Source organism: Amphiura filiformis, chromosome 4 (assembly GCF_039555335.1).
Source record: "Amphiura filiformis chromosome 4, Afil_fr2py, whole genome shotgun sequence".
In the NCBI taxonomy this organism is placed as follows: domain Eukaryota; kingdom Metazoa; phylum Echinodermata; class Ophiuroidea; order Amphilepidida; family Amphiuridae; genus Amphiura; species Amphiura filiformis.
Window position 1 is genome coordinate 11,418,635 of NC_092631.1, and position 8,010 is coordinate 11,426,644.

Here is an 8,010-nt window from a genome sequence, read left to right on the forward strand (position 1 = left end):
GTTTTTGTCGCCCCTTCTTCTTCCGCCGCCCCTTCGTTTTTTGCCGACCCTACTTTCACCCCGGGGCTGGCGCCCCAAAGCCCCCCCCAAAATACGCGCATGGGGCCTACGCTGGTTCGTTTAATTCTAGTTTAAAATCTGTTCATCAACTGCAGTCCGATTTGGTATCTATGGTTTCATCAAAGTCTTGGGAACTAATGTGGATGGTATTGGTTAACAAAAACGATACTGTTAAAAATATCGGTATTTAGGCTATGCAAGCGACATTTCTAATATGTAAAATGCATTGAAAATTGCCGGTTAAAGAGTGCATAAATTAAAATCGCGAAGAGTAATAGTAACAATAACTATCTACATTCCAAGCGGAAACGCTTTTCAAAAACATACCACCTTTTTTCGGGCAATCGCTGATACCGAAATATGAAATTCCAGGCCATCTGTAAAAAAGTGCGTGGGCTGAAATGACCATGAACTTGGGTCACCGAAATAAATGTTTATATTGGTGTCAGGCCTTTCATAGTGATACAACAATTAGCCCCCAATATTGGCTTTCATTTGAACCGTTATTTGTTAAACTGCGATTTTTACTTTTTGAGATCAATGAACGTATCAAAAAACTTTTCGCAACTCGATTTAAAATTGCCCGTACCGTTAAAACGCACGACTATTTATATAGTTCAAACATACTGTTTATTAATTATTATTATTATTATTAAATTGTTATTATTATACGTATTTATAAAGTTCAAACATACTCAAACATTTCAATGGGACGCGCTATTAGCGGTGTGCGCCCTTATAAGGCATAATATATGCTTAATTGGCCCGAAGTAGGCTTTTTGCAGAAATCACGTCAAAAACAGGACGGATATGTGTAAAATTCCGATTTTGTGATCTGAATTAAAACTTTAAAAGCCACTTAATGATTTTAAATGTAATTTAAATTTCTTAATTAAAGGGGCATTTCGTGATCCACAGCCTCATCCCCCCACTTTTCCCAAAAAAAGTTGAGATTTTTACACCACTGGATACCTCTGGCTACATAATGTTTATGTACCAAATATTTCTTGCAGATTAATTCGTTTAGCAAAAATATCGTTAAATTTCGTTCTGGTGCACCAGAACGAAATTACAACACATTGTCTATGGAGCAGTGTTCGAGTTTCGAGTTTCGAGTTCGAGTTTCGAGTTCGAGTTTCGAGTTCGAGTTTCGAGTTCGAGTTTCGAGTTTGAGTTTCGAGTTCGAGTTTCGAGTTCGAGTTTTAAACAAAAATACAAATACACGTACAAAATACGGGGTTGTAATCTACTTTAGATGGACGGGGGGTCATATTGGGTACAATAAAAGAAGAAAGAAAAGAGTCCTTAAGCATTCGCAAGTTTTTCCACGAGCCCATTGGCGTATCCCCCGGAAATTTGTCGTTAAAATGGCTAAAAATGAAACAAAATCGTCTGATGACGGGGTTTTAAATTAATATTTATGAAAAAAAAATTGAATAGGCCCTACGTACATTTGACTGGAAGTCCATGGTTATTATTTTTGCCGGAAAGCGGCTCGCTCGATTTACATTTTTACATCGTCTTTAGTTATGATCTATAATTGGTTGAGGTTTTATTGTGTAGGACTTGGACTTGAGCAAAGTAGTATTTGAAAGACTGGCGGGTGTATGAAATGATAAAAAAATCTTTTTGCAGAATCGTTATTCGCGCGTCTCAGATTATGATTAAAATATTCTTCTTTTCCAACATACATTTCATACAGTGTTAAACATTTTGTTAAATACATGTGCTTCAATGACTTTTCTTGACGGAAATATTTCCCTTATTTTACGGGAATTTTTAAAATTTTCTGGCAGCAATATTTCCAGAAGTTCCGTTTTCCCCTGTATTTATTTTTTTCCGTAGAAATACATACATTTTCTGTAATTCAAAACGAATTTTCGTAAAATATACGCAAAGTGTCTGTTACATTACAGAAAAATCTTATAATTATGGAAATAATATGTTATTTAACGGAAACAAATGAAATATTCTGGAAATTTTGCTGCCAGAAAATTCCGTAAATTTACGGAAATATTTTTAACAGTGTAGGACTATTTGACATATTTGTTTGTCATTTTTTGTCTTGTTAAATATTCTGCACGTACTAAGAATGTTTAAAGTTATGTAGTCATAAAAGATGTTCAAATGTTCTTAACATCAATTAATATATTCATGAAAATTGCAAATCTGAAATAGCAACTATAGGCCTAATGCGTATATCACGCGTAATGTGCGTCGAAATGACGAAAAATGGCAATTGTCGGCTATCATGCGTGTGTTTGAAATCACCAGCGTGTCTAAAGTATAAAAGAAAATAAGTCAAAACTTCTTTAAATTGATTCAAACTTTAGTGAAAAAAATTAACAAATCCTTTAAAGACCCATAAACAATGTTACTGCCTCTTCAAGGGTTTCCGAGAAAAGTTTATCACACCTATAAATTGTCCCAACTTTGCATATTCAATATTGGTACAATATTAACAATAATTTTAGTTTTGAAAATGGTGTTTTACTAGAACTTGTGAATGTGATCTGTACAAATTTGAAAAATAAACGGGGAAAATTGAGTGATATTTACGATTTTGTGCGCACGAACACACGCAGGGCCGTCGCTAGACCATTTTCGGGGGGGTCGAGAAATAAATTCTGTTTATATGGCCTGATTTACCTTTAGCTGGCCCCTGAGCACGGCAATATGATTGCCACCCCTGGCTCATCGGAGAGAAGACACCGCTCCCCCAAAACTGTAACCCAATTTTTTTAAGGTGTCCCCATAATTCCTTTACCATGAAAAGCGCGGGGAAACGCACGGTAAAGTGCGCGAGTGGCGCGAGAAAATTTGCCATTTCAATGCTAAAATTCAAAATGGAATGTACCGAAGTCACCGAGCCAGTGGGCACAATTTCCAAATCATCCCACATTACCGAGACAAATGTGAGCGAAGCGCGCGAAGAAATTGCAATTTCAATGCTAAAATGACAAAATTGAGGACAATGTAGGGCCTATCCTAAAAGTAAAATCGTGCCAAAGTAAGATGTATAGGCCGAGTTTTAAGCCTTTTCAATGAATCAGAGGAGCTGCGGGGTGGGGGGGGGGGCAGGGGGCAGAGTGCCCCCTGACAAAAAAAATGAAAGAAAAAGTGCCCTCTGTCAAAAAATGAAAGAGAAAATCAGGAGGGCAAAGGAGCCCTTTTCTAGCAAAATTCAGGGCCAAAATAGTGTAAAATACAATTTTTTCGCGCTACGCGCGCACATTGTAACAATAAAGCCCTTTGTAGCCGGATAATGGGCGAAAATAGTGTAAAATACAATTTTTTTCGCGCTACGCGCGCATATCATCTCAATAAGGCCCTTTACGGGAAGCTCGAAGACATACAGTCTCTATGTATTGTATGATGCAACTGCAATTTTTTTTCGTCTGTGCCCCAAAAATTTTATTTTGCCCCCCCATGACCAAGAAAGCTGGCTACGCCCCTGGAGCTGCCCTATATAGAAAGAATGGAATTATAACTCTCATTTTTGAAATTCGTTTTCAAGTTCGAAATGAAAAAAAAAATTCCAAGGGGACCCCTCGCATATCTACTTACACAATAATTGCTTTACTGAGATAAATGCGCGTGATGCGCGCGGCAATTTGGCACTAAATGGGACAAAATTGGGTTAATTTTGGGTAAATCGTAAAATTTGTAATTGTCAAAACATTTCTGTCGAATGAGCAGGGGAGGGGCTAAAAAGGAACACAGAGCAATTTGGGGGCCCCAAGTTTTGGGGGCCCTGGGCCCATCTGGGCCCATCTTGGCTAATTTCCATAGGTGCTGATGAAGGGTGCGGATATATTTTGTCGATTTTGCAAAATCATTTTTACTTTGTCCACATCACCTCAACGCACGTGGCCAACATCATTGTAGGCCCACAGTATATCGGCCCAATAGGCCCTATATAACGAACTTAATGTAGTTTTTATCCCCTCTCTCTCAAGTGATGTGAGAGACACATCTCATACTCTAGTCTAACCCCTCTTCAACCTCTCCCCCATCCCCTCCCTCCCTCTCTCCCACTCTTCCCCTTCTCTCTTCCTTTTTCTCTCTCTCTTTCTTCTCCCTTTTTAAAATTGCTTTAGGGATCGCCATGGGGGTGTCGCACCCCCACCCCCACGGCGACGGCCTTTAACACACGAGGTTAAAACGCGGTTAGCAGTCGGATGTAAACAAGGGAAAATTTTGTCTTTTTATATAGCGTTAATTTTCACAAATATAGTAGACGGAAAATATGGAGTCATTTTATTTTCAGATATGTCATGCAGATTTCTGTTCTGATTAAGATGATAGGCCTATCAAATATATATTTGATATAAAGGTAACTCGACTGATGGCCGAAAACGCGACCCCTACGTAAAATCTATGAACCTCTATGCTATGGAAGCCTTTTTTGTGATCTGTACCCTTAAACCTCTACGCTACTCAAATTAGGTACTCTCACCGGAGCCTGGGCAGGTGGAGCGCTTTCACCGGGTCAACCGGCGTCATCAGCGGATGTTATCGCTTTGTTGCTAGTGATGTTCAAATTGTCCAAATTACCAATTTTCATCTAGAAACACTGTGATGTTGATCCGAGAATTAGCACTTTCATGAAAGATGGTTCATCATATCTGATGCTGCTTGGACCAAACTGAGAATGATTTATCCAACCTTTATTCTGAAGATCAGGTGGGTTAAAACAGCCTTAAAAGACATATTTTTTAAAATAAAATCATTAACGTACTATCAAACATTAACATGATATAATTATCATTTTTATTTCTTATTTTCATGACGGGACTCGAAACTCGAACTCGTACTCGAAACTCATCAATCATCAATAAAAGGAACAAAGAAATAAATTTATAGCGGTACTGCACATGGTTGTTGTAAGCTGCTGACTGCACATTGTCCATGAACAGGGCAGCATTTGGCGTGTATTCCGATAATCCACGACTTCGGTAACCTACTACTGATATGGGTGGTATCATGCCCCCTATATTGCAAAAACAAGTGTACTTTAGTAACTCCATTCGAAGAGAATAATTATTACATTACAAGTTGACACTCGTTGCAATTTTTTCTGCCTCCGCAGGAGGTAGTTTGCTTTGAAATTGACACCTAAAATGCCGCACATTGCGCGGCATGTAGGCCGATTGTACAAATTTATATTCTGACAAGTACTCTAATTTCCGCCCAATATTGAGAGCCCAATATATATCCCACCTCTCTGCGCCATACATAAATTCGCCTATCGCCATTTCCAAATGTTCAAAAAGGTAATCACGCTTCCTCAGCATGTGCAATAAATTAGCATTAGCTCATATCAGCTTGAAAATATTCTAATGCATAATTCATGAACTTGATAGACCCACGCCATTGGCGCCATAGACATACCACCTTGTTTGTCTGGGATTGGCGCCACGTGCTAGGTGTTTCTAGAATCCCTGTAGAATAAGATTAATTTTAATGCTGATATGTTGTATAATTGAAGACCGAATTAAAAAGACTAGCTTGCGTATGCCGTCCTGTCAACCAGACCAAAAATGCCATACTGCGCAGGTCAGCAACCAATCACGGCGCGCCATTAGTCTTTTTGTGGCGCCCTCTACGGAGGCGCGCCACAATATAGGCATTACTTTGTGAAAAGCTTCTAATTTCACTCTTGCTAGATTGACTTCGCAATTGTTTTGCTAAAATTATGCCCAGCTCAGAAATAAAACCACAATTTGCTTGGATTTTATTTTATTATTGTTTTCTGATATACACGGGATAAAATGGTGAGCGTATATACTTTGTTTAAAATACAAAATTAGGATTTATAAAAACACCAAATAAATCCTGACCTTTGTATGCGTTCAACCAGTTTACCGTGTGCCTTAGAACCCGATAGACGGTGACATTTGACCATACACTAGGATCCACAACATGCTCATCTATCATGGGAACAGTTCTTAAACCCTAATACATTTGTACATTCATCCTTTCTCCACAAACTCATACTCTGCAACTTGAGGTCAAATTTTGCACTATGATTATGTAATTGAGGTTATTGGACTATGCCATTGGGATGAGACTCTTGTGGTCCATAGTGATAAGATCTTAAACTGATGGCTTTTGTTTGCTAATTACCATAGAATCTAGCTACTACCTCCATGATTGGATTAAGTAAATAACTAAATCCTGTTATCTACCCAGCAATGTTTGCTTATCAAACTGTAGTGTACTAAATAAGACAGAAAAGGCAAACAAACAGAAATTTAGAGTTTTAAATTAGAGAGTTGACAGGAAGTTGTAAGAGTTAAATTGTTATGGATATGATTGGTGTAAGCGCGAAAATGTTGAATGTCAGATCAAAGTCATCCGAGGTGAATTAAGTAATGTCAATCACAAATTGTTACAGGTCATTTGAGGTGGACTAACTTTATATTTGGATTGTCAGAACACCTTCCCCAATCAAACACATTTCTCTTGCATTTGATCATCTTCTACTCTTCCCTAGAAAAATCATTATAATACCAAATCTACACACCATGGAATTCACCATATCACGTCCAAGTTCACATTGGGCGCCACGTTCCTTTTTTAAAGGAATTTTTATTTTAATTCGGTCTTTAATTAGAAAAATTCTTGCCATAATCATGATCACAAGAACGGCAGAAAAGTTAAATAGCCGCATACCTATAACTCAAGCAGCATACAGATCAGGTAGAGGTATTATGTACAACAGAACATGTAGGCCTATTTACCATCAAAACTCTTGCTGAAAAAGCAATAACATCATCAAACTATGAAATAACTATTCTTTTACTCGATATGAGTAAAGCCTTTGACACTATCAAAAGAGACTTACTCATGGAAGATTTAAAGGAAGTACTTGATGATGATGAATTACACATGTTCTATCTACTACTCAAAGATGTAGAAATACAAATACAGGTATATGAACGCGTTCTTTTTACATTCTTCGCGTAAAATAAGAAATGCGCGTCATGACATGTGTTCTATTTCAATCATGATGATAAACAAGGATTACGAAAAGTCACCCTGATGAATTATTATTGGGAAAAATGCTTTATTGGCCGAGCATGCGCCTGCAAAGTCTAGAAATTGTATCCAAAAATCTTCAAAAAGGCTCAAAAATGGGTTTTAAAGTTAATAGACATTGTTAATCTGCATTATGAAGCCGTTTTGCTGCATATTCAGTAGGCCTATGCAAAAAGACCATAATTGTTACTACTGAAACGGGGGGTGTTTGTACTTCACACTCATTAACAAGTGCTTTCCAAAACAAAATGGCAAGACAGATAATCTAGAAAAGAAATTAAACTTGGTTCAAAGACGTGCTTAAATTGTCTGTCACTAGTTCGGGCACTAGTTTTAGTGAGTTTTGTGCAAACTCTCGCATATTGGAGGAAAAGTCGAAATATGCGATTTTCCGCGTTTCGGCACTGATCTTTAAAACAACATTTCTCTTGAACGAAATGTCGCAGAGACATGAAATTTTCGGTGTTGAGCTACAAATCGTCTCTAATTTAATTAATAAGTGACAAATGTGGATTTTGACAACTTTTAAATCCTTATAAGGGGCGCAACACTAAATCACTACGCATTTTATGTAAGAACGAAATTCGGCTAATATAGTCCATAGTGAGTATGAGATTGTAGCGATCATATCTACCGACATGTTCACTTTAAATCACTCAATATCAGCTCATATGAATTCGACAAGTGTCTTCAATGATGCAGAAAAAACCGGACATTTTATCTCAAAAGCATTTCTCTGTGGCGGATGAAGACAACTTCCGATTTTGAAATGTGAGTGGTGAATTTAGTATATTTTTAGGCCATATTTTTTGCACCGCGAAATAGCGGAAAAGTCAACGGTCATCGATATATGCCGACAAAAGTTTTGGAATCTACAGAAACAGAGCTTTAATTTGATACCAAATT